At 46.4% G+C, this 22,793-nt stretch overlaps 1 protein-coding gene across 5 annotated transcripts in view; it reads left to right on the top strand.

The window, feature by feature from the left end:
- Positions 1-11,245: 11,245 nt before the first annotated feature.
- Positions 11,246-22,793, top strand: part of PDZD2 (PDZ domain containing 2) — a 474,419-nt gene continuing 462,871 nt past the window's right edge. For 3 of the 5 annotated variants that reach the window (XM_034960222.3, XM_055112466.2, XM_063604524.1), the window contains exon 1: positions 11,310-11,553. The gene's annotated coding sequence lies outside the window, so the exon portion shown is untranslated. Of the gene's footprint in view, positions 11,554-22,793 lie in introns of all 5 variants that reach the window. The other 2 variants (XM_008971843.5, XM_055112465.2) reach the window with 2 other exon arrangements.

The following is a 22,793-nucleotide window of genomic DNA, read 5'->3' as shown; positions in this document are numbered from 1 at the left end:
GCCAAGGTGGTGGATCACTTGAGCCCAGGAGTTTGTGACCAGCTTGGGCAACATGGTGAAAACCCTGTCTCTACAAAAAACCCAAAAATTAGCCGGGCGTGGTGGCGTGTGCCTGCAGTCCCAGCAACTTGGGAGGCTGAGGTGGGAGGATCACTTGAGCCCAGCCAGTCAAGATTGCAATGAGCCATGATCATGCCACTGCACTCCAGCCTAGACAACAGAGCAAGACCCCTATCTCTAAATAAATAAATAATAAAAGTTCACGCCCAAGGCAGTGGCTCACACCTGTAATCCCAGTACTTTGGGAGGCCAATGTGAGGACTGCTTGAGCCCAAGAGCTCAAGAACAGCCTGGATGACATAGTGAGACCCAGTCTCTATAAAAAAAATTTTTAAAGAAATTAACTGGGTGTGGTGATGTGTGCCTGTAGTTCTAGCTACTTGGGATAATGAGTCAGGGGAATCCCTTGAGCCTAGGAGTTCAAGGCTGCAGTGAGCTATGACTGTGCCACTGCACTCCAGCCTAAGACCCTGCCTGTAAAATAAATAAACAAATAGGCCGGGCACGGTGGCTCACACCTGTAATCCCAGCACTTTGGGAGGCCGAGGCAGTAGGATCACCTGAGGTCGGGAGTTCGAGACCAGCCTGACCAACATGGAGAAACCCCATCTCTACTAAAAATACAAAATTAGCCAGGCGTGGTGGCGCACACCTGTAATCCCAGCTACTCGGGAGGCTGAGGCAGGAGAATTGCTTAAACCCGGGAGGCAGAGGTTGCGGTGATCCGAGATCGTGCCATTGCACTCCAGCCTGGGCAACAAGAGTGAAACTCCATCTCAAAATAGATAAATAAATAAAAATGAAATAAAAGTACGTAGTGCTCTGAAACAGGGCACCTAACCTAATCTGAGAGAAATAGAAGGCTTCCTGGAGGAAGTGAGGTTTAATCAGGGTCCTAAAGACTAAGTAGGAATTGGATGAGGGACAAGTGAGAAAGAAAAAAGAGCCTCCAAGGCAAAAGAAACAAAGTATTCCCAGTTCTGTGGTGTGGAAGAGCACAGTGCACTGGAGGGATGGAAAGGCAGACAGCACTCTAGCACTGTTGGACTAGGCGAGCAAGGAGTATACATACAAGGTGAGGGTGGAGAGGTAGACACAGGGCTACTCATGTGGAGCCTTGCAGGCTGGACTAGGGACACTGCATTTTATCCTGAGCGTGATGTTTGTGCTCTGATGAGTTTCCGAGGATGGTGATAAGACGTTTTAAAAAGATGTGTGAGAACAGAGTACAAGGTTTGGTGCACGATGCATTCAGGACATTCTTGCAACTTCTCCTGTAAAGGAAAAGCTAGTAAATATTTTCAGCTTTATGGGCCTCATGGACTCTGTTGCAACTACTCAACTCTGCTCTTAGAGTGCATGCAGCCATAGACAGTCCATAAATGAATGAGCACAGCTACATTCCAATAAAACTTGTTTGCTGGCCCAGTGCGGTGGCTCACTCCTGTTATCATAGCACTTTGGGAGGCCGAGGCAGGCAGATCACCTGAGGTCAGGGGTCTGAGACCAGCCTGGCCAATATGGTGAAACCCCGTCTCTACTAAAAATACAAAAATTAGCTGGGCATGGTGATGCAGGCCTGTAATCCCAGCTACCTGGGAGGCTGAGGGAGGAGAATCACTGGAACCTGGGAGGCGGAGGCTGCAGTGAGCCGAGATAGTGCCACTGTACTCCAGCCTGGGTGACAAAACGAGACCCCATCTCAAAAAAAAAACAAAACAAAACCTGTTTGCTGGAAAAAAAAAGCTTTGTTTTGAAACAAACATTAAAGAAAAAACTTTCATTTATAGCAGAAGTTCACCAACCTCTGCTGTAAATAAAAGATGAAGGTAGCTTGGACCAGAGAGGTTTAACCAGCAAGTACTTGAGAAAGAACTGATAGGATGCACTTTTTGGATATGAGACGTGAGGGACACTGAGACTTTTGGTTTGGACAGCTCGGAGTATTAGGACCCTCTTACTGGAATGGCTAACAATAAGGGATAGATTTTGTGGGGGGAAAGTTCATGAATTCAGTTTGTACTTCAGTAGTTTGAGCCATCTGTGGAATATCTAAGTGGAGAGATGCCACCTCCAGGAAGGAATAGGGAGGTGGTCGCTTGAGCCCAGGAGGCAGAGGTTGCAGTGAGCCAAGATCACGCTGTTGCATGCCAGCCTAGGTGACAGAGTGAGACTCCACCTCAAAAACAAACAAACAAAAAAACCAAAAACAAACAAAAAAACAAGGGAGGTGGGTGCTTATTCAGGGAATACCTACTAACCTGGAGGTAGAAAGTTAAGGGGTTCCTATCTGATAACTTTTATCTGGGCATTTTAAAATAAGGTCATCTTCAGTTAAGAAGAGGGTAAGAAGAAGGTAATACAAGAGGAGTCAGAAATTTTACACTATGCAGAAGGTTTGAAATACTTATTGCATACATGGGGGAATGGGTTGATTAGAGAAATGGTTCCTGGACATTGTTGAGAGCCAGTTGAGATGGGCAACCAGGAATTCACCATTTACCCAGGTACATATTTTTTTTCCATCAGTGCTTTAACTTCAAGGTACAAGCCCAGGGAGGGCAGGTTTCATCCTAGATTGCAGTTATCCAAGTAGATGCAACCAAAGCACAAGAGAATTTAGATAAGAAAGTGATGGAAATGAGAGGCCATGGAACATATGGGCATGGGAGTCCCTCACACCACTCCTGACCTTGAATTATAAGGTAATGTGTGTTGTGATCAAATAAACAGACTAACTAGAGAGAGCTGCAGGGGAGGCCATGTCTTCATTGAAGGATGAGGATCTAGAGATGGGAAGGAAGAGGAAATGGGATACGTGTTAATTACAGCAAGGGAGTGCTAGTTGGTGCAGGGGTTTGGGAGGCAGTGAGGGAGAGGAAACTGCATCAAGGTCGAGACAGAGCATTATGGGGATGAGAACAAGGCAGACGGTGCAGAAGCAAGGCGTACAGCAGGCATGGACCAATGAAAACATTTTCAATGTCTCTCGGAGGCTGCTGAGCACTCCGCCTACCAGCACTCCATTGAGGTGTAGAAATTAGAAAGCATGTGTACAGTGCTGCCAGACCTGCCTCTGCGAATCATCTGTGCAGTGTTGACAGCTGCGTGTTGCTCGGTGGCCTGTATGTGGTCATTCACGAGGGAAGGAGGGAGGTGAGCAGGGCAGGCAGCCGCAGCATGGCATCATGGGGTTCTGTGTCTGGATCCAGCCTGCCCAAGGTCAAGCCCACAGTCACTGGCAAAGCCCAGGCTGATCTCTGTGCTGTCAATCACTATTGCTACCCTCCCCTCTGCTGATCAGCGCCCAGACCTTTCAGGATGTCTTCTGCATTCTAAGTGCTCTGTCAGAGAACCAGGACCAAGGATAGGGTTATGCAAGAGAGGAAGCTAGGGAAAATTTGAAGGACAGTGAGATGGGAGGAACAAGTTCCAGTATTTGACAGCAGGGTAGAGAAATTATAGTTAACAATAATTTATTGTGTATTTCAAAATAGCTACAATAATTATGTTGTTCTCAACATAAAGAAAAGAGAAATGTTTGCAGTGATCGATATCCCATTTACCCTGATTTGATCATTACACATTGCATACAGGTATGAAAATATGACGTGTACCCCCCAAGTATATACAACTATGATATATCAATTTTAAAAAATGTTAAGAAGGCATTCATTCTCAGTGTTGTCCACCCACTCTCAGGGCTGACTCTGAAAGTGGGTGCCTCCTTAAATTTTGTGCCCTAGCACCTCTCTTGCCTTGCCCTGGTTCTGACCCAGCAAAGAACTGTAATATGAAGTGGTGTCTATGGGACTATTCACTTTGATTTTACGTAAAGGTTTGTCAATTAACAATTCCAGGAAAAAAAGTACCTTTTTTTTTAGTAGATTGTGAGCCCTTGTTAGAAAAAAAAAATTATGTGTCTAGAATAATTCTCAAACTTTGCTATATGCCATTCCACATTACTGCATTTTCTGTGGACTCTTTTGATCTCTAAAAGCACTATCTTTCAGATTCATGCAGAGATACAATATTGATAAGCCCCATGACATCCTGACTGATAGTACACATCACGTAAGACTTTAATAAGAAAAACATCATTCTTTGAGGAGCATTTGGAATTTATCATAAGGAATTAATTTATAAGTCTGCTACCTTTATTGGAGAATATTTCCTCTACCAGGGCATAAAGCAGAGATACATGTGCACCCTTCAATGACAGGGAACAGGAATGACATTAGTCCTTGAAGTCAGTCTCCATCTTCAGAGCCCACTGTCCTGAGACGTGGCATCTTGACTGTGAAAACCAGGCATTGGATATTATGCAAGAGATAGAATTAGCATGGCCAAAATGATGGGCGGAAAGAAAGGTCACCTGATCCCACAGGGTCTTTCTTCGCCACCTTTCTAAAATACATGCTGTGTCCCCATGAAGAGTGCTTCCTAGGCAAGCCACAGAACCAACCTGGGCAACGTGATTCCTACGATGTCTCCTTTGGGCTCTAGAATTCTGGGATCTTGTCATCTTCGGAGTGGCCTTCATTCTCTGGTTTCTCCTTTCTTTATTTCCAGGTGGTCTGATTAGGTAAATTACAATAGCAAATTATTTAAAAGCAGTTTGGGCTATTTGCCTGGTTGATAAGCACACAGGAAAGCAGAAAAGATGATTCACAAAAAAAATCAACAAATAGAGAAAATGGGCATTGCAACATTTTTTGTGGCATTCTGTTAACTAGAAATGAGAGTGACCCTGTGACTTAAATAAAGGCCAACCACGAGCACTATTGGCTAGGTTTTTTTCAAGAAATAGCTCAATTGGGAGACCATTCCAATGGGCAATTAGAGAGGAGGTGGTTGTCAGCATTTGCTAAAACCAAAATAATAATAAACATTCCTATATATCTTCAAATGGACAAAGACTTTGCTTTTACCAAATCTGGCTTTTTCAAGTCTCCTCTAGCATTTTCCCCAAGGTTGCACTTTCTGTGGATTTCATTGACCGGTGCTCTTGAGTACAGCAGAGATGTAAAATGCATTTCTTGTTTGGCTCGCTAATTCATACTTCATGCAAATAACTTGTGAATGATGATTTATCAATGGCCTCATCAACTGCACTTGGTAATTCTTGCTGTACATTGAGATGAAATGTAAACCATCTTATTCATGTACATTTTAGGACAAATTGTTATCCCAAGAGCTGTTGCTCTCACATTCTCTCATTTGAAGAGACCTTTAAATTTTTCCAAAGTACTTTCCCATTTATGATCTTGCTGTGGACCCAAGATCCTAAAAGACTTTTAGAGATAGGTATTATTATTCCCATTTTACAGAAAGGGGCCCAATGTTACTCAAATTTTACTGTGTTATTGTGATTGGTCACAGAACACAGCACTGGGTCTCTGTTGCTTTTTGGGCTGGGTATCATTAAGCTGACTTTTAGTTCCATGTTCATGTTAGCTCTACCAATAAAGGCAGGTGCTAAGAGAGGCAAAAAGATACAAAGAGGAGTGAAGAAGTACAATTTTTTAAAAATTTAAAAAATGGCAGGGTGTGGTGGCTCACGTCTGTAGTCCCAGCACTTTGGAAAGCCAAGGCAGGAGGACTGCTTGAGTCCAGGAGTTCAAGACCAGCCTTGGCAACATAGTGAGATCCCTTCTCTACAAATAATAAAAAAGTAGCTAAGAGTGGTGGGATGCACCTGCAGTCCCAACTACTTGGGCGGCTGAGGTGGGAGGATCGCTTGAGCCTGGGAGGTTGAGGCTGCAGTGAGCCATGATCATGCCACTGCACTCCAGCCGGGGTGACAGAGTAAGAACCTGTCTCAAAAAACAAACAAACCAACAACAACAACAAAAAACTCCAAAGAAAATGGAATAGATACATAAGAAATATAATTTATTTTTATAATTACTTTTTTTGAGATTATTCAGTGGAAAATATCTGGAAGTAGAAGTATCTGATGAAGGAGTAAAAATAGCATGTGATTGACTTAAAATAATCCCTTTCCATAAGTAAGTAATGCAGAACAGAACAAGAATGATCAGCAGGGGAGATAGGAATTAGGGATGAGAATATGTTGTGCAAATAGCTTACCTAAATCCTGTGGTCTACAAATTTGGATACACGGTGATTTGACTGAATTCTAACATCCAGGGAACAGGGAATGGGGGAGAACCCAAGCTTCCCAACTTTGCGGGGGGCACTACTGTGCCTGGGTGACAGAAGCTGCAAGCCCCAAGAAGACTCAGTGCCATGTCCTGTCTCTTGTGTAAACCAAAATAAAGACAAAGGCCAAGTATAAAACAAAACCTATGTGTGTGTATAACTAAAACAGCTCTCTTTAGATATACTGATAGCAGAGTACTGGTTATGCTAATCAGAACTGAACCTCTGTCTTTCTATCTTTTTTTTTTAGTAGGTTTGTTTTGCTAGTGTCTTTTGTTTTTTGAGATGGAGTCTTGCTGTGTCTCCCAGGCTGGAGGGCAGTGGTGTGATCTTGGCTCACTGCAACCTCTGCCTCCCAGGTTCAAGCGATTCTCCTACCTCAGTCTCCTGAGTAGCTGGGATTACAGGCACCTGCCACCACACCCAGCTAATTTTTATATTTTTAGTAGAGATGAGGTTTCGCCATGTTGGCCAGGCTGGTCTTGAACTCCTGACCTCAGGTAATCCACTCACCTCGGCCTCTCAAAGTGCTGGGATTACAGGTGTGAGCCACCACGCCAGGCCTGTCTTGCTGGTGTCTTAATGTGTGTTAAGCAAGTAAACTCAAAGGTAAATCACATCCCACCACAGTCCAAAAGAATCTACTTGGATAAACACTACACTCTATCCTATTGCAAAATGATTGAATCATCTATATAAATTGTGAAAGTCATACGTGGTCTGTAGTTACTAGTTTGTAATTCAGTTTTTTCTGCCAAAAATTGTATAAAAAAATTACCCTGGCAACCAATGCTTCAATAGTACAAATGGAAGGCTGAGAGACAAAGATATAAAATAATGGGTTGGCTTGTAAGGGGAAGCCCAGGAGAAAATTACAAATTCTTCATGTGCAGTATTATTAGACCACACTGGAAACAATAAAACACATTTGCATAAAATCCAACGTCATGCTCATGGATACAGTGAAACTCATTTTCAATGTACATGGATGAAAAGTGCTTACTTAAACCTTTCCCCTAAATATATATTTTAAGACAGTATGGGCTGGGTGCAGTGGCTCACGCCTGTAATCCCAGCACTTTGGGAGGCCGAGGCAGGCGGATCACCTGAGGTCAGGAGTTTGAGACCAGCCTGGCCAACATGGTGGAACCCTGTTTCTACTAAAAATACAAAAATTAGCTGGGTGTGGTGGTGGGCACCTGTAATCCCAAGTACTCAGGAGGCTGAGGCAGGAGAATCACTTGAACCCAGGAGGCGGAGGTTGCAGTGAGCCAAGATCACGCCATTGCACTCCAGCCTGGGCAAAAAGAGCGACACTTCATCTCAAAAAAAAAAAAGAAAGAAAGAAAGAAAAAGAAAAAAACCAGTATGCATCAAATGCAGGTCCTTTTTTGTGTTTTGGCTAAATAAAATATTTCATCTGAGACGGGATAAATATTACAACATTTTTATCAATGTTTAAAATAAAGTCTTATCTCTACAGTACTATGACCAAACACTGGAATGTGACCTTGGGCACCCTCTCAGCTGTCATGTCACTCTACTTCAGTGTTTCTCCAAGTTATCCTGTGTGGGCCACCCAAATTACAATCACTGGGGTTCTGGTTAAGGGGCATCCAGGGGCTCCCCAAAGACCAAGTATATAGTGATCTCAGGGGGTGAGTCTGGAGTTTTTAAAATTTCCAAATCTTCTGGGAATCCTTAAGCGTAGTCCAGACTGAGATCCACTGACTTAATGTTTTACTACCATCGTCACTCATTTGTTCTTTTTTTTTTTTTTTTGAGACGGAGTCTTGCTCTGACTCCCAGACAGGAGTACAGTGGTGTGATCTTGGCTTACTGCAAACTTCACCTCCCAGGCTCAAGCAATTCTCCTGCCTCAGCCTCCCCAGTAGCTGGGATTACAGGCGCCTGCTATCATGCCCAGCTAACTTTTGCATTTTTAGCAGAAGCTGGGTTTCACCCTGTTGGCCAGGCTGGTCTCGAACTCCTGACCTCAAGTGATCTGCCCTCTCGGCCTTCCAAAGTGCTGGGATTACAGGCATGAGCCACGGCACTTGGCCTCATTTGTTCTTTTTAAGCCCCTTTCTTGGCCAGGGGATGGCTCGTTCTAGCGTGAGGTCATGAATGGAAGAGTTAGTGGCCAGGAATTTGTGGAAGAAAGAAAAAAGGGTAATTCGCTAGGTAAACAGGAAGCTAGAATCTGTTTTGGAGATAAAATGAACCCACAGAGGCTGGGAGGAGAAAGGGAATTGAGCCAGTTGTTGACTAAGGCTACTTCTCCTCCCTTGAAATTTACTTGGAAGAGCAGCTGAGGCGGAAAGATGGAAAGCAGTCTTTTCAAGAGTTGGTAAGCAAACCTCCAGTTTTAGTTTCAGCTGCCTGGTCTGTAGATTTTTCTTCATAGAGGGAGAAAGCTCAGAAGTAAACCACATGGCACTGCAATCCATGAGAATCTACTTGGACTCACCTAAACCACGCTACATTCTGTCACTGATATAGCTTGGGATCACACATTTTTTCTTTGTTTATCATTTTAATCTTCCTTTGCTCTGAAGTCTTAGATATTCTATATACAGCCTCCTCCTCCACATCACATATATTATGAGCAATAAGTTAAAATGGCAACTTTGATAGAAATACTAATCTGTGACTAAATGTTTAACAAGGGGGCAAAAAGGATTTACATTTTGATCTTCAAACATTGGAAAATAAATGCCCTCAGTTGTCAGCTTTCCAAATTGACAAGACTGCAAGGGCAAAACAAAATTTCCATGCATTTGATTGACCTCTGTGAATTGAGCTATTATTAGCAGATGAGAACTTGCCAAAAATATCTGGAAAATATCAGCTGAAAAGTGATTGAAACGAAGTATTTAAAGCAGGTCAGCAGGGCCACGTCTGAAGGAGACAGATTATAAAATACATCTGCATATATTGTATTTATACATAATATATGCCACATATAACATACATATATATACCTAACAATTCATTTTAATTCAGCAAATATTTATTGAGTGGCTATTGGGTCGGACACCATGCCACCCTAGGCTTTGGGAACACAAACAATAAGCTTTAAGTTCTCTTACCTCCAGGAACTCACAAGCTAGAAATATGTGAGACAAAACGCCATAATTCCTACAACATAATACACCTGACAAGGGTTAGATGAGCAATTTACATAAAGTGCTACCATTGCAGCAATTAACAAGGCAGAGGAAATGTGATGTTTGTTCTGATGATCAGAGAAGCCTTTCCAGTAGAGATGACATTTACCTCCTTGGGATTTCAGCAGACACAGGAGAGTGAGAATGTCACTCTGGCAGAGGAAACAGAATTTACAGATTAGGAGTACATGGCTGGAATGAAAGAGTTGGGGATGGAGTGGATAAGAAATAACAGTGACTACAGTTTGAGTGATACATTTCTTTGCATATTCATTGATTCAGCAAACTTTTCATTGGTGCTGAGGGAGGTAGGCCCAAGGTATGTGCTGGGTACAAAGGCTGAGAAAACACGGGACAGAGTGGTGGAAGATGGGCCTCGGATTGTGAAAAAAACAGAAAGCACCAGCCCTGTTTGATCCTTCTAGAAGGATTTTTTTGTGGTGTCCCAATGATACCTTTCATTGATAATGGTTACCATTTCATTGAGCACCTCCTAAGTGCTGTGCTGAATAGCTGTGTTACTGCTAGTTCCAGCAATCCTGCATGTTAGGTGTTTTCTCTATTTACACATAGGAAGAGAAGCTCTGAGTGCCTGAGTGCCCAGCTTGTCATATACGATGCTTGGATTTGGGCAAGCATTGATCTCAATGGCCTGGTAATTATAAAAGCTGAAGAACAGCTGAAATCAAGAACTTCTCCACCCCAACCCCTGAGGAGAATACCACCTCCAAATGCCATGGGCCCACTCTGGTCTCTGGTATGGTGGGACAGCGCTGTCTGGTCTGCGCAGGTGATTTATGTCTGCCTGCTTTTCGGAGAGGCCAGAGTTTATTGCCTTGCTGGGCAGAACTGCAGCTGGGGCCTGCCCTGTCCCATCCCCATCCCCCCGAAAGCAAAGATTTCCAATTACTGTTCTGTAGAAAATGTCAAAAGCATTATTCAACTATTCATTATCCCAGGTTTTGCAATTTTTCATATGTTTTTACTCTTATCTGCCAGCACTTGAAAAAGACCAGCTTTTTCCTCTTAAGAGAGCTTAATTTGCAGAGCTGTGCAGTCTTCCTATTATGTTCTTATCATCCTCTCCCTGTGGTAGGCAGAATGACAAGGATGACAAAAAAAGAACCAAAAATATTTGAAGGCCTTCCTGAAAATCCACCGGAATGAAGGATCCCAAAAGCCTGAGGCTCCGTTCCTCGAGTGACCTGGACGGGAGCCAAGGGCAGCTGGCATTAGCTCTCACAGTCCACTCGGCAGGAGCTCGTGGCTAGTGCTCATGGGACCAAAACCACCACCCCAGGGCCATGGGATTTCCCCCAGGGGCTTAACTGGGGGATTAAGCAGCTCTGAGGTGCCAAGAGGTCCCCTCTCCCCGAAATCCTCGTACCAGTGCTAAATTACCTTTGGTATCCCAAGGACCAGAGGCTAAGGGTAGCCTGGGGTGAGTGGTTAGCTCTTCCCCCATCTCCTCTGGCCCCTCCGCCCCATTCTTTGATAAGGTAACTGACATTTTTCTCTTTGCTATGTAAAGTGCATTGCAGAGGCAACTTCACGTCCCCTAGCTCGCTCTGTTCCACCTAGATGGCGCCCTAAGCCCCGCCTGTATGGAGATTCGGAGCAGCCATCTCCCTGGATGCCTTCCTCCCACGATCCCCAGGTTTCTGAAGCGGGCGCACCAGGACTCCTGGCTCACCCAGAGAGACGCCTTGCCCGCGGCGGGGCTTGCTCGGGGAAATCCCCGCCCACCTTGTTATTCCTGCAGGGGAATCCCCGCCCCCCGTCCCTGTCACTCGGGGAAGAGAGTTCCCGCCCCTCGAGTCAACCAGGGGGAGGGAATCCCCGCCCATCCTGGAGGCTCGGCGGCTCCCCTGCGCAGCGAGGCGAGGAGCGGACCCCAGCGCCGGTGCGTGCCGGCCCCGGGCAGCGGGACGCGGCGGGGCGGCGGCTGCAGGCAGCCGAGGAGCCGCAGGCCGAGCCCAAGGCACCGGGATTGCGCCTCCCGCGGCTGCCGGCGAACCGCGGCTCTGCAGCTCGGGGCAGGCGCGGCGGCGGCACCGGTGGTGGCCGCGGTGGCGGCAGCTGCGCGGGGACCCGCCGGGCGGCGCCTGGGTCTGGACGCGCGAGGAAGCCGCGGGAGCCTCGGCCAAGCCGCGAGCAGGTGAAGCGACCGTCCCGCTGCAGCCGGGACGCGCGGCTCCGGGTGGGCAGGGGATGGGGGAGGCCCGGCACCCCCGAGACCGTGTGTGCCCAGGAAAGTTTAGCGACAAATCCGGGTGCGGGAATCCCAGCCCTGGCAGGGCGGGGAGTGAGGACGCCGAACCGGGGTCCCACGTTGGGCGGCGCAAACTCCTCTAGCATCCGGCCGGGGACGGGGAGGGCGCAGCGCAGGGGAGGGGGCTAGACAGAGCGGGACCGAGACAGCGGGACAACCGGAGACGCACTGCCGGGGGTACTCAAGACAGGGCCGGGACCTCCTGCCCGGGCGCGCATCCCGGGTCCCCATCCCTGGGCCGTCTTCTGGTCCCTTCCTCCGACAGGAGTGGAGGTACTCAGGTACTCCGGCCTCAGGTAATGTCTTGGGGACCATCCTCCCTCGGGCTTGTTTCATCTCTCAACCCCCGCCTCTTTGCCCAGATGAGACGTTAGACGCGGGGCGAGGGAATGCAGGGGGCGCGCAAAGATCAAGGGCATCTTAGGGCCGGTTATTGGCGTCTGCCGGGGAGATGGGGAACATAGTGATAGGGAAATCCTGCTCTCTCTCTGAAGTCGAGTTTCTCCTAAAATCTGGTTTCCCCCTCCCTCTGTTCCTCTCTCCCTCCCTCGGGTTTGCGTTTGTGTTTTAAGTCTTTGAGCTGCCTGTGGTCCCCGCTATTTGGAAAATCCATTAAAGCGCAAGGCTGAATTCAGCAGCAGGAGGGTCCAGGACCCCTGGCAGGAGTTTGCCAGAAGCTGTCCTCGGCAGCCCAAATCTATGCAGAGACCTTCATAAGGGACACTGGAGTGGGAAGAGGACAAGGTCTGGCATGGGCTGGTCGCAGAGACTGGAATGGCAGGCACGAGGGCATTCCAGAGCTCCAGACCTGCCCTGGGACTGGCCGTTGGGCAGTGTTGGGGGATGGAGCTGAGTCTGAGTCTGACCCCTGCAGCTGGCCTAACCTCTTGCCTCCACCAAAGGTAGGGTAGGTGGATATGTTTGCCTTGACAAATCGCAATGAAACTACTGGAAGTGGTTGCTGAGTGGCTGCAGTAAGTGATGCCCTGATCTGTCCTTGCAGAGAGACCCCCTGGACCTTCAGGGCCTGTTCTCCAGTGGGGTCTCTTAACACTGGAGGGCTTTAGGGGCCTGGCATCTCTACTGGGCCAGCTTTTGTGGGTTGTGACTTCTCGGTGGTGGCCAGATAGGTAGAGGTTGGCAGGTGTGAAGTGGGAGTGCTGCTTGTGGGGGCAGAAGAGAATGTCTCAGAACACACCCCTGGCTGTAGGTGGTGGTTCTGGCTTCATGAATTCCTTCTTCCATTAGGATGGGCCCAGAGCTGCTGCTCCTATAATAACCACCTAGTTGTGTGAGTGAGTGTGTGTGTTGCGGGGGTTAGGTGTAGGAGTAGGGGGGTGGCAGGTGCTAGGAGAGGAAAAATCAGAACCATGTAAAGTATATAAATGTACCTACCTTGACATAGTTAATATGCTCCTGGAAAAATATTGAATTATACTTTAAATCTATCACTGAAATTGATTTTGCATGTACTTTATGGCAGTTTACTATTTAAGGAAACTTATGATAATTTCTCTGTTCATTTCAATCATTTTATTTTTGGAATACCTGTGGTTTGCTGTGCTGGAGGCTGAGGAGGCTTCGAGGTTCCAGGATATGCTTAGATGAAAGATGCTCCCTCGCTGCTGTCAGTTTGTCAGTTTCTGTCCAGCAGGAGAAGGGAGAGAAGCCTGCTAAGCACTATGGTGCAGACCAGTGCACATGCTGCATGTAGTAGACGCCGTGTGTTTATTGGATGAAGGAGTGAAGAGATAATTAAGTGAGTAAAGTACCTGAAGAGTGGTCCAAATAAAACATTTTGGGAGTATGGAGGAAAAAGAAGTCACTTATGCCAGAGAGGATCTGAAAGGCTTTGTGGAGGAGCTCTTAGGTAGAAGTCGAGAGGTTGATCCTGAGTTAGGACTCAGTGCTAAGGACTCAGAGGAACTAAGGACTCAGAGGAACTTAGTTCTCCAGATAGTAGGGAGATGTGTGGGATATTTTTTTTTTTTGAGACTGGGTCTCATTGTTGCCCAGACTCAAGCAATCCTCCCACCTCAGCCTCCCGAGTAACTGGGATCACAGGTGTGTATTACCACAACCAGATAATTTTTGTGTTTTTTGTGGAGATGGGTTTCACCATGTTGCTTATGCTGGTCTCGAACTCCTGAGCTCAAGTGATCCTGGTGTCTTGGTCTCCCAACGTGCTGGAATTACAGGCATGAGTCACTGCGTCCAACCTGGCCCCTCGTTCTGCTCCTACACAACCCTTTAGCACACTCACCATGCTGCCCTGGGTGTGTTTCTTTAGGGCCTTATTTTTTTCATACCCAGATAAGGCCTGGAACAGTTGCTAATCAACTTCCTCAGGTTGGACAGGAAAAGAGGCAGAGGGAACACCCCAGACCCCACTACCCCCGGCTGATCATACTGTAGGGTGTTGTGGAAACCCTCTCCCAGAGGCTCCAGGCCTGGTGAGCTAAACAAGATAACACAGAGCTGTGGATACTCCCTTGCCTTTGATCATGTGGGCCTAAGTGACTCAGACCATGGTGGTGGGGGCATCTCTGTTGGAAGGTGGCTCCAGGTCTCTCCTACTGCACCATCCACAAGGGGACAAATTCCAAAGATGAACCCACAAAAGGTCAGGAGCAAATCCAAAGAGAGGCTGAATCTCTTTAAGAAGACAGACTTAGAGACTCAAGTTTTCAGCCTCTTTCTTCTGCCCTCAGACACATCCCCGCAGCACCAGGGAGGATGCTGAGGTCAGAGTTGAGTTTCAAGGACAGGAAGAGCTATGCAGACAAGCCCATGAGAGAGGTTAGCAGACAAGTGGAGAGGCAGGGATGTCTCAGAGACGCCCATCCCCAGAAGGATGATAGGAAAAGGCCACTGATAGAACAGTGTCTGCAAGGGGTGTTCATGAAGCCAGGCTGCAAGGGAAGAAGGAGACAATGATTGCCAAGACAGTGAAACTGCAGGTATAGACACTGGATCCAGAAGTGTGCTGTTTGAAAATAATCCACAGAGTATTTTGAGGAGGTTGTAGCATTGAAGGAGGGTTTATTCATGAGAGTCCCTCCATTCTCCCTCCCAGGCATGTTTGGTAAACAAAAGAGATGTGGGAGAGAGTAGAGAAGCTAGATCAGGGGTGTTTGGGCTGGAAGAGGTGAGCAAGTGCAGGGAAAGAACAATCCTGGCATCTGCCTTCTCTGGAAGGCCAGAGGGAAGCAGAGGTTGGTGAGGCCCTGGAGAGAATGAGGAAAACAGGGGAGGCATTTGCTGAGACCTGGGGTCACTTTGTGAAGCTGGGGCCTGGAGGAAAGGGCTGCAGTACTGCTGCCTGCCAGGGGAAGCAAACCTGGCACCTGGCACCAGTGGAGGCAGCCAGGAGGGAACGGAAGGACTCCTGAGTTGGGGTCAGAGGCTTTGGCTGGAATCCTAGCAGTGCAGAGAACTTCCTGCTGGGCCAGATGATTAGAAATGTTGAAGCCTCCATTTGCTCATGTATAAAATTGATGCAGTCGCTACTTCACAGGGTTGTTCTTAGGAGGAATCGAAAGAGGTACTAAGGTGTGTTTGGAAGGCCCTCCATGACCGCATCTGCTGTATAGGGGGTCCTTTTGAATAGTGTGTCCAGAAATGCATAAACCTCTCACCAAAGTCAGTGAGAGCCCAGTGGAATGGAAAAGGCAGGAGTTTTTAGCAGACTTGCCTGAAGCTTTCTTTCAGCTGTGGATGAAAAGTTTTGGACTACTCTGAGCAGTTGGGTCTCCCTGTTTGCACCTTGACAAATCCTTCAAGATTTCTGCCTTTTAATCCATTGGCTTGTTGCAGTGCTGCGTCTAAATTTGATGTCCCTCTCTTTTGCAAAGATCCAGTTACCAAGTGCAAGGCAGGAAGAGGCTGGACAGTCTCCTCTGTCCTCCATGGTTTGGAAGGGCATCATGCACTCACACTCGGTAACACCTGCATTTGAGGAAGCTAAGGCCCAGAAAAACAGAGAACTTGCCCCATTAGACAACCAGAACTAGAGTCACAAAACACAGTTGCTTGATCTGGGGAACTCTTGTCTTTCAATAGCAGTGGTGTTGGCCAAGATGCAGGTGGCTGAGGAAGAATTAAAAATCTGCAATCCCCCTTGGTTTTATTAATGGGTCTTTGATTATAGTTGAAAAGATGAAAAAACAGTCTCACTTATTAGTGAAGCGGGAAAGAAAAGGAGCATTTGACTTACTAAACACTAAGTAGATATGTGCCAAATTAAATGAAATTGGGGAAAATGTGAATAATTTTTTTTTTTTTTTGAGACAGGGTCTCACTCTGTCACCCAGGCTGCAGTGGCATGACCACAGCTCACAGCAGCCTTGACCTCCCCGGCTCCAGTGATCCTTCCACCTCAGCCTCCCAAGTAGCTGGGAAGCTGGGACTACAGACACCACCGCACCTGGCTAATTTATTATTTTTTAAAAATTTTTTGTAGAGATGGGGTTTTACCATGTTGCCCAGGCTGGTATCAAACTCCTGGGCTCAAGCGATCCACCCACCTCAGCCTCCCAAAGTGCTGGGATTATAGGCATTGAAGAATGTTTTTTAAGGAAATTAAAGTATAGAATTATCTGGAAAATTTTCTGAAATTATTCCTTATTTTCCAACCGGATGGTCTATGTCTAGATTTGGACCTATGCATCGGTTGCATATAAAAGGATAGATATTTTTATGGTATCTAGAAATTTGACAATCTTGATCTCCTATTATCCATACTTTAGAAATAGAGAAAAGATGGAATTGGAAAAGAATACATTTCCCATGGGTTCTAGCGGGGAGTGTTTGAAGCCAGGTAGGTCATCCGATTCAGTCTGATTGTCTGAGAGCTAAAGAGTTCTGCGTTCTATTTACAAATGTGTTCAAGAAGACACTGGGAGCATTTACAATTTGAAAACTTAATAGTTGAAGAGGCCTTTTGTGGTCTGATAAGGCAGCTGAGCCGAGAGATGGTTTGTTAAGACACTAAGCATGCGGAGAAGACACATTTGTCTTTTAAGCCTTTCCGGCTCCAGGAAGAGGCCTACCCCTGGCCGTGGCCTCTCTCCAATGCCAGTAGTGTGTTCACCTCACACTCTTGATGGGGCCAGCAAACAATCTCCATTCTGAAAGTTCTAGCTGCTCCATGCATGCATTCCCTACCAGAATGTGTTCTGAGTGAATAATGAGTGGTCTATGAACTTCCAGAAAATCAGAAACTTAAGATTCTCAACTCTCTTTATGAAGCCATTGAATGAAACCAGATAGCATTGAACACCTGGCTGACAAAGTTATTCTTGGATTATAGGTTTTTATATACAGTGTTTCTGGGGCTCATCAAGCCCTCTAGGAGGCCTGAAGAGGTTTTGGAGAAGCAGCGTTGGGGGAACCGACTTCACAGCACAGAGGATTAATTTTGCACACACAATTGTTGCGAGCTCTGAATGAAATAATAGCAAGGAGATGGGGGAAGTTTTGTTGTCTTTTAAGTCTAAGAAGCAGCCTGAAATGCCTAGATATCCACAGGAGGATTTTAAAAATCACAAATTCTTAAGGATCTGCAAGTCCTTGAAAGGGCATTATCCAATCTCTTGCCTTCAGGGAGGAATAAACTTAGCTCATTCCAGTTAAGGATCTATGGTTTTAACAGCTTCCTGAGGAAGGGGCGTCCATGGCATATTTGGCCCTTAACACAGTGATGCCCCAGACTGGTTCTTTGAGGTGTTTTAGCAGGAGTCGAAATGGATTTCAGAGGGGTTACTCTTGGTCTCTTTTTTTTTTTTTTTTTTTTGAGACGGAGTCTTGCTCTGTCGCCCTGCCTGGAGTGCAGTGGCGCGATCTTGGCTCACTGCAACCTCTGCCTCCCAGGTTCAAGTGATTCTCCTCCCTCAGCCTCCTGAGTAGCTGGGACTACAGGTGCGTGCCACCACACCCAGCTAATTTTTGTATTTTTAGTAGAGACGTGGTTTCACCATGTTGGCCAGGATGGTCTTGATCTCTTGATCTTGTGATCCGCCTGCCTTGGCCTCCCGAAGTGCTGAGATTACAGGCGTGAGCCGCTGTGCCTGGCTGGTCTCATTTTTATCAACACTTGGACACCTCTAGTACTTGGCTTTGCAAGCCCTAGACTTTATCATCCAAGTTAACACAACAGACCCTGTTGTCCTGGCCTCAGGACAGCCATCATCCTGCTTGGCTAAAAATAAAGACAGCACTCATATAGTGTAGAATTAGTATTCCTACCGTGAGCAGGGGCATGCTTTGTGCTGTGGCTACCCCAAAGTCAATTCCCTGGCTGGGACCTGCCAGCTCAGGCAGTGGGAGTTGTACTGGGAGGAGGGTGGGAGAGATGGTAAGTTTGGATCTCAGTGTACTTAGTAGGGGGAAAGCGGGTGGGGAACTGGGCTGCCTTACATGGGAGGCCTCCGGGCATTCCCAGGCAGCTGGTGGGAGGAGAGAGGGTGTCAGGGAGCTTTGCACTGCGGGGGGCCTTCTCACTACTGTCACTCCTAGGGAGATCTCAGGATACCTAGGGGGAACAAAATAAACACCAACTCTTTTGTCCCTTTCACCAAAGGCCAGCATTTTTCCGATGCCTGTCTAAGGTGAGCCTGGCTTGTCCTGTTTACACGTCCTGGGAAGTTACTGTAATTCCAGTATTCCAGAAGACTCTGTTTCTGGAGAGTGGAGAGGCAAGTGTATTTTGGGGTAGCCATAATATCTTGGGTTGGTGGGTACAAGTTTGAACACCTAGTAATGCCCCTTACCCCTGAGGAATTCCAGGGACTGAGCCACCACAAATGTCTTCAGGAACCTGACCCCTCCATGTCATGAACACTAAGTAGCTCCTGACACTGCTTATGTTTGCATGCAGGTGATCAAATGGAATCATACACTCTCTCCAAGAGCACGAAGGTTTCTTTTTCTTTTTCTGTTTAATAAAGCAAGATGTCAATAAACTCTACATTTTTGTGTGTTGGCCAATGGACACTTATAAAATGTCTGATTTCAGCTGTGTTTTCAGTTGAACACCCCCCACCACCCGCCCAACACCCTCTTTCTGGCACAGTGTGTTTTATGGAGATTTGGGTAAAACTAGATTGTGCTATATGGGTCTCCTGATGAAGAGAATTCACTTCCAAGGCTAAAGCAGCCATGCAAATATTATTACAAAACCACTCAGCATACAAAATTGGCATAGCTTTCCTCCACAGTTTGCCACTGCCCACTCTCCACTCCTACCCCGCCCTGGCCACCTTAATTCCCAGTATCATTAGGCTGAAAGAAGGGACAGCTGTCTCCAGAAAATGTGCTCCGAGTGTCCCCATCAGCGTGGATTCCCAAGAGAGAGCAGGCAGTGAGATGGCACAAGGAGAGGAAGGTACTGGAAAGAATTGCATTAACTCCTCTCTGGACTTACTGCTCGTCTTTAAAAACCTAAGCAGATGTCAGGCTTATTGATTTCTTTATTGGTGGCAGCTGTGGAGCTGCAGTCCACTATTTTTGGCACCTGGGAGATGCACACGGCCCCTGAGCACACTTCCCGCCTTCTGATCCCTCACCTGCTCAGCTTCCCAGGCTCCGTCTTTATCTTGAGGATCTCTGAAGACTGCCTCTTCCCCTGTACTCTTCAGGATCCAGTACAATGCCTAGTACATGGGTAAAAATTAAAATTATTTGAATGTTCACTATTTGGCAGGCACTGTTCTAGACACTTGCCACATACAGCTCATTCAGTTCTCATAATCTGATGAGGTACATACTGTTATTACCCCATGTTCATTTCCTGGGGCTGCCGTCAGAAATTAGCACAAACTTGTTGTCTTAAAACAACTGAAATTTATCCTCTCACAGTGTCCTCTTCACAGGTCGGAAGTCTGAAATCAAGGTGTTGACAGGGCCGTGCTCCTTCTGGAAGCTCTAGGGGAGAATCCTTCCCTGCCTCTTGCAGCTTCTGGGAGCTGTGGACATTCCTTGCACTGCTTCAGCCCAGTCTATGCCTTTGTCTTCACGTTGCTTTGTCTGTGTGTCTGTGTCTTCTCTCTTGTCTGCATGTCTCTACTTTGTGTGTCTCATTTATAAGGACATTTGTCATTGGAGTTAGGGCTACCCAAATAATTCAGGATGATTCCAACTTGAGATTTTTAATTTAATTACATCCGCAGAGACACTTTTGCCAAATAAGGACACATTTGCAGGTTTTGGGATGTGGGTATGTCTTTTGGGGAGCGACTATTCAACACAGTACAACCCCTTTTGTGATGGAAAAATGGTGATACATTGTGGTTACGGAATTCTCTGAGGTTACACAGCCAGGAGTTGGTAGAATTGGAATTTACACACAGCAGCCTGGCTCTAGAGCTTGCATATGGACCACTACTCTCTCTTGCCTTTTAGTAAATGTGCTCCGTGATTGTTCACGGTATGAATGGAGGGCAGCATGGGTGGGGAAATAGATGGATAAAAAGATGCTGGTAACAGTAGTTGGCCAACATTCTCCTTCTCAATGTATTGAAAATAGTAACAACAACTGATATTCATTGTTTTATGCTCTTGACCCGGGACTCGTCCTTGGATCCTCTTTTTTGGCTATTCTAGGGAGAGCTCAACTATCTCGAGGCATTGCCTACCATTTATGCGCTTCTGCCTTCCAAATTTATGTCCGTAGCCTTGATTTCTCTGCTGTGTTCCAGACTCATGTGCCCCACTGCCCCCTTACCATTCCAGTGGGGGCGTTATAGGGATCTCTAACCTAACACAACAGAATGCAATCCTTGATATGTCTCTTTCAAGCTAGTTCTTTCCTTCTCCTCCTCCCGTCTCAGTAAATGGCACCACCATCCACCCAAAGGCTCATTCCCAAAACTAGAAACCACTCTTCATTCTCTTTTCCCGACACTCTGTATCCAAATCCAGGAATAAGTCCTGTTGGCCCCACCTCCAGCCTCCACCTTGTTCTCCCGCCTCCACAGCAGCCGCCCTTGTTAAAATCACTGCCATCTCACCCCTGGACCCATGCTGCAGTCATCTTCTAACCGGGCCACCTGAGGACACTCTTGACCCCAGTCCTTTTCCTCCGAGCAGCCAGAGGGGTCTTTTATTTTTTTAAGACTTTTTTTTTTTAAATATAGCAATTTTAGGTTCACAGCCAAATTGAGAAGAAATTACAGAGATTTCCTGTATACCTCTTGCCCCTACACATGCAGAGCCTCCACTCTCATCAACATCCTTCACCACATAGTTCATTTGTTACAGTCGATGAACCTGTGTTGGAACATCGTTATCCCTCGAGTCCATAGTTTACCTTAGGGTTCACTCGTACGTTCTATGGGTTTGGATAAATGTATAATGTCATGGGTTTGGATAATGTGTAATGTCATGTATCCACCATTATATTATATGAGTAGTTTCACTGGCCTAAAAATCTTCTGTGCTCTGACTCCTATTCATCCCTCCTGCCCCGCTAACCCAGAGGGGTTTTTTTGTTTGTTTTTTTAAGAGATGGGGTCTCACTGTGTCGTGCAGGCTGGTCTCAAACTCCTGGGCCCAAGCGGTCCACCCGCTTTGGCCTCCCAGAGTTCTGGGATTACAGACATGAGCCACTGTGCCCAGCCAGAGGGGTCTTTTAAAAACACAAGTCGTATCACTCCCTGGCTTCAAACTGGACATTTCTCGTTGCCATTTCAGTGTGATTCAGGCTCCTTGCCCCAGTCCACCTCTCCTATGACTCCTTCTCTTAGCACTCATTGCCCTCACTCCATGCCTGATATGCTGTACTTCTTTCAGTTTTGGAACACACCAAGTTCTGTCCCATATCAGGGCTCTTCTTCTGCTTGGAAACATCTTCCCCCAGATCTTCACAAGAACATATGATCTAACAGGAAACAGGACCACCCCCAGGTACTCCATCACATGACTCCTGTTTGAAATAAAATCTTTGATTTATTCATTTATTATCTGTCTTAGCTGTTGGATCATACGCTCCATTAAAGCAAAGAACTAGTTTGTGTATGTCACATGCTGAAAATAGTTCCTATTTCTGCCTTTCCTTTAAGGGTTCAAGGAAGAGGGTTTAAAATATCAAGTCTCGGCTGGGCGCGGCAGCGCATGCCTGTAATCCCAGCACTCTGGGAGGCCAAGGCAGGCAGATCACGAGGTCAGGAGTCCAAGACCAGACCAGCCTGGTCAATATGGTGAAACCGCGTCTCTACTAAAAATATAAAAATTAGCCAGGCATGGTGGCGCGCGCCTGTAGTTCCAGCTACTCAGGAGGCTGAGGCAGGAGAATCGCTTGAACCCGGGAGGCGGAGGTTGCAGTAAGCTGAGATCACACCACTGCACTCCAGCCTGGGCGACAGAGTGAGACTCCGTCTCAAAAAAAAAAAAAAAAAAAAATTAAGTCTCAGGGCAAATCGGAAAAAATCTTGAGCCTCAAAGTAGAGAAAAAGAAATGATATTCTTAGTGTCTCAAGATTAAGTCCCAGGCCAACTAGAGAAATAGTACATTGGGAATCTGAGTGAGTATATTTCTTCCCTCTGTTAATAATCTGAGTGAGTATATTTCTTCCCTGTGTTAACAATCTGTGTCCTGGGTTTATGAGCAGGAAAATGAATTATCTAATAGACACTCAATAAATGTCTGTTGAACCAGTCAAGCACTTAAAGCATTTCAGGCACTGTTCCCAGTTATCCTTATTTTTCAGATGAGGAAACAGAGGCTTGGAAAGGCTAAGTGACTTGACTGAGGTTACATATCTATTAAGAGTTGGAGCAAGAATTTGAATCCAGATCTCTCTGTCTACTAAGCCCCTATTCCCAACCACGATTCCATACAGAATCTCTGAGAAGCAGGAACTGCCTGGGATCCCTAAAGTCTCTACAGAGCCCTGAGTTTACTAATTCCTTTTCCCGCTCATAAACCCAGGACACAGATTGTTAACACACAGGGAAGAGATATACTCACCCAGATTCCCAGTGTACTACTTCTCTGAAAAGTTGGCCTGGGACTTAATCTTGAGAAGCTAAGAAGTTCATTTCTCTTTTTCTCCACTTTAGGAGTTTCAGGCTCAAGACTTTTTCTGATCTTTCTTGCAACTTGATGGTTTAAACCCTCTTCTTTAAAC

This window comes from Pan paniscus, chromosome 4 (genome assembly GCF_029289425.2).
Source record: "Pan paniscus chromosome 4, NHGRI_mPanPan1-v2.0_pri, whole genome shotgun sequence".
Classification (NCBI taxonomy): Eukaryota; Metazoa; Chordata; class Mammalia; order Primates; family Hominidae; genus Pan; species Pan paniscus.
Note: the sequence above shows the minus strand (reverse complement) of the source record. Positions and strands in the feature narration are given on the sequence as shown.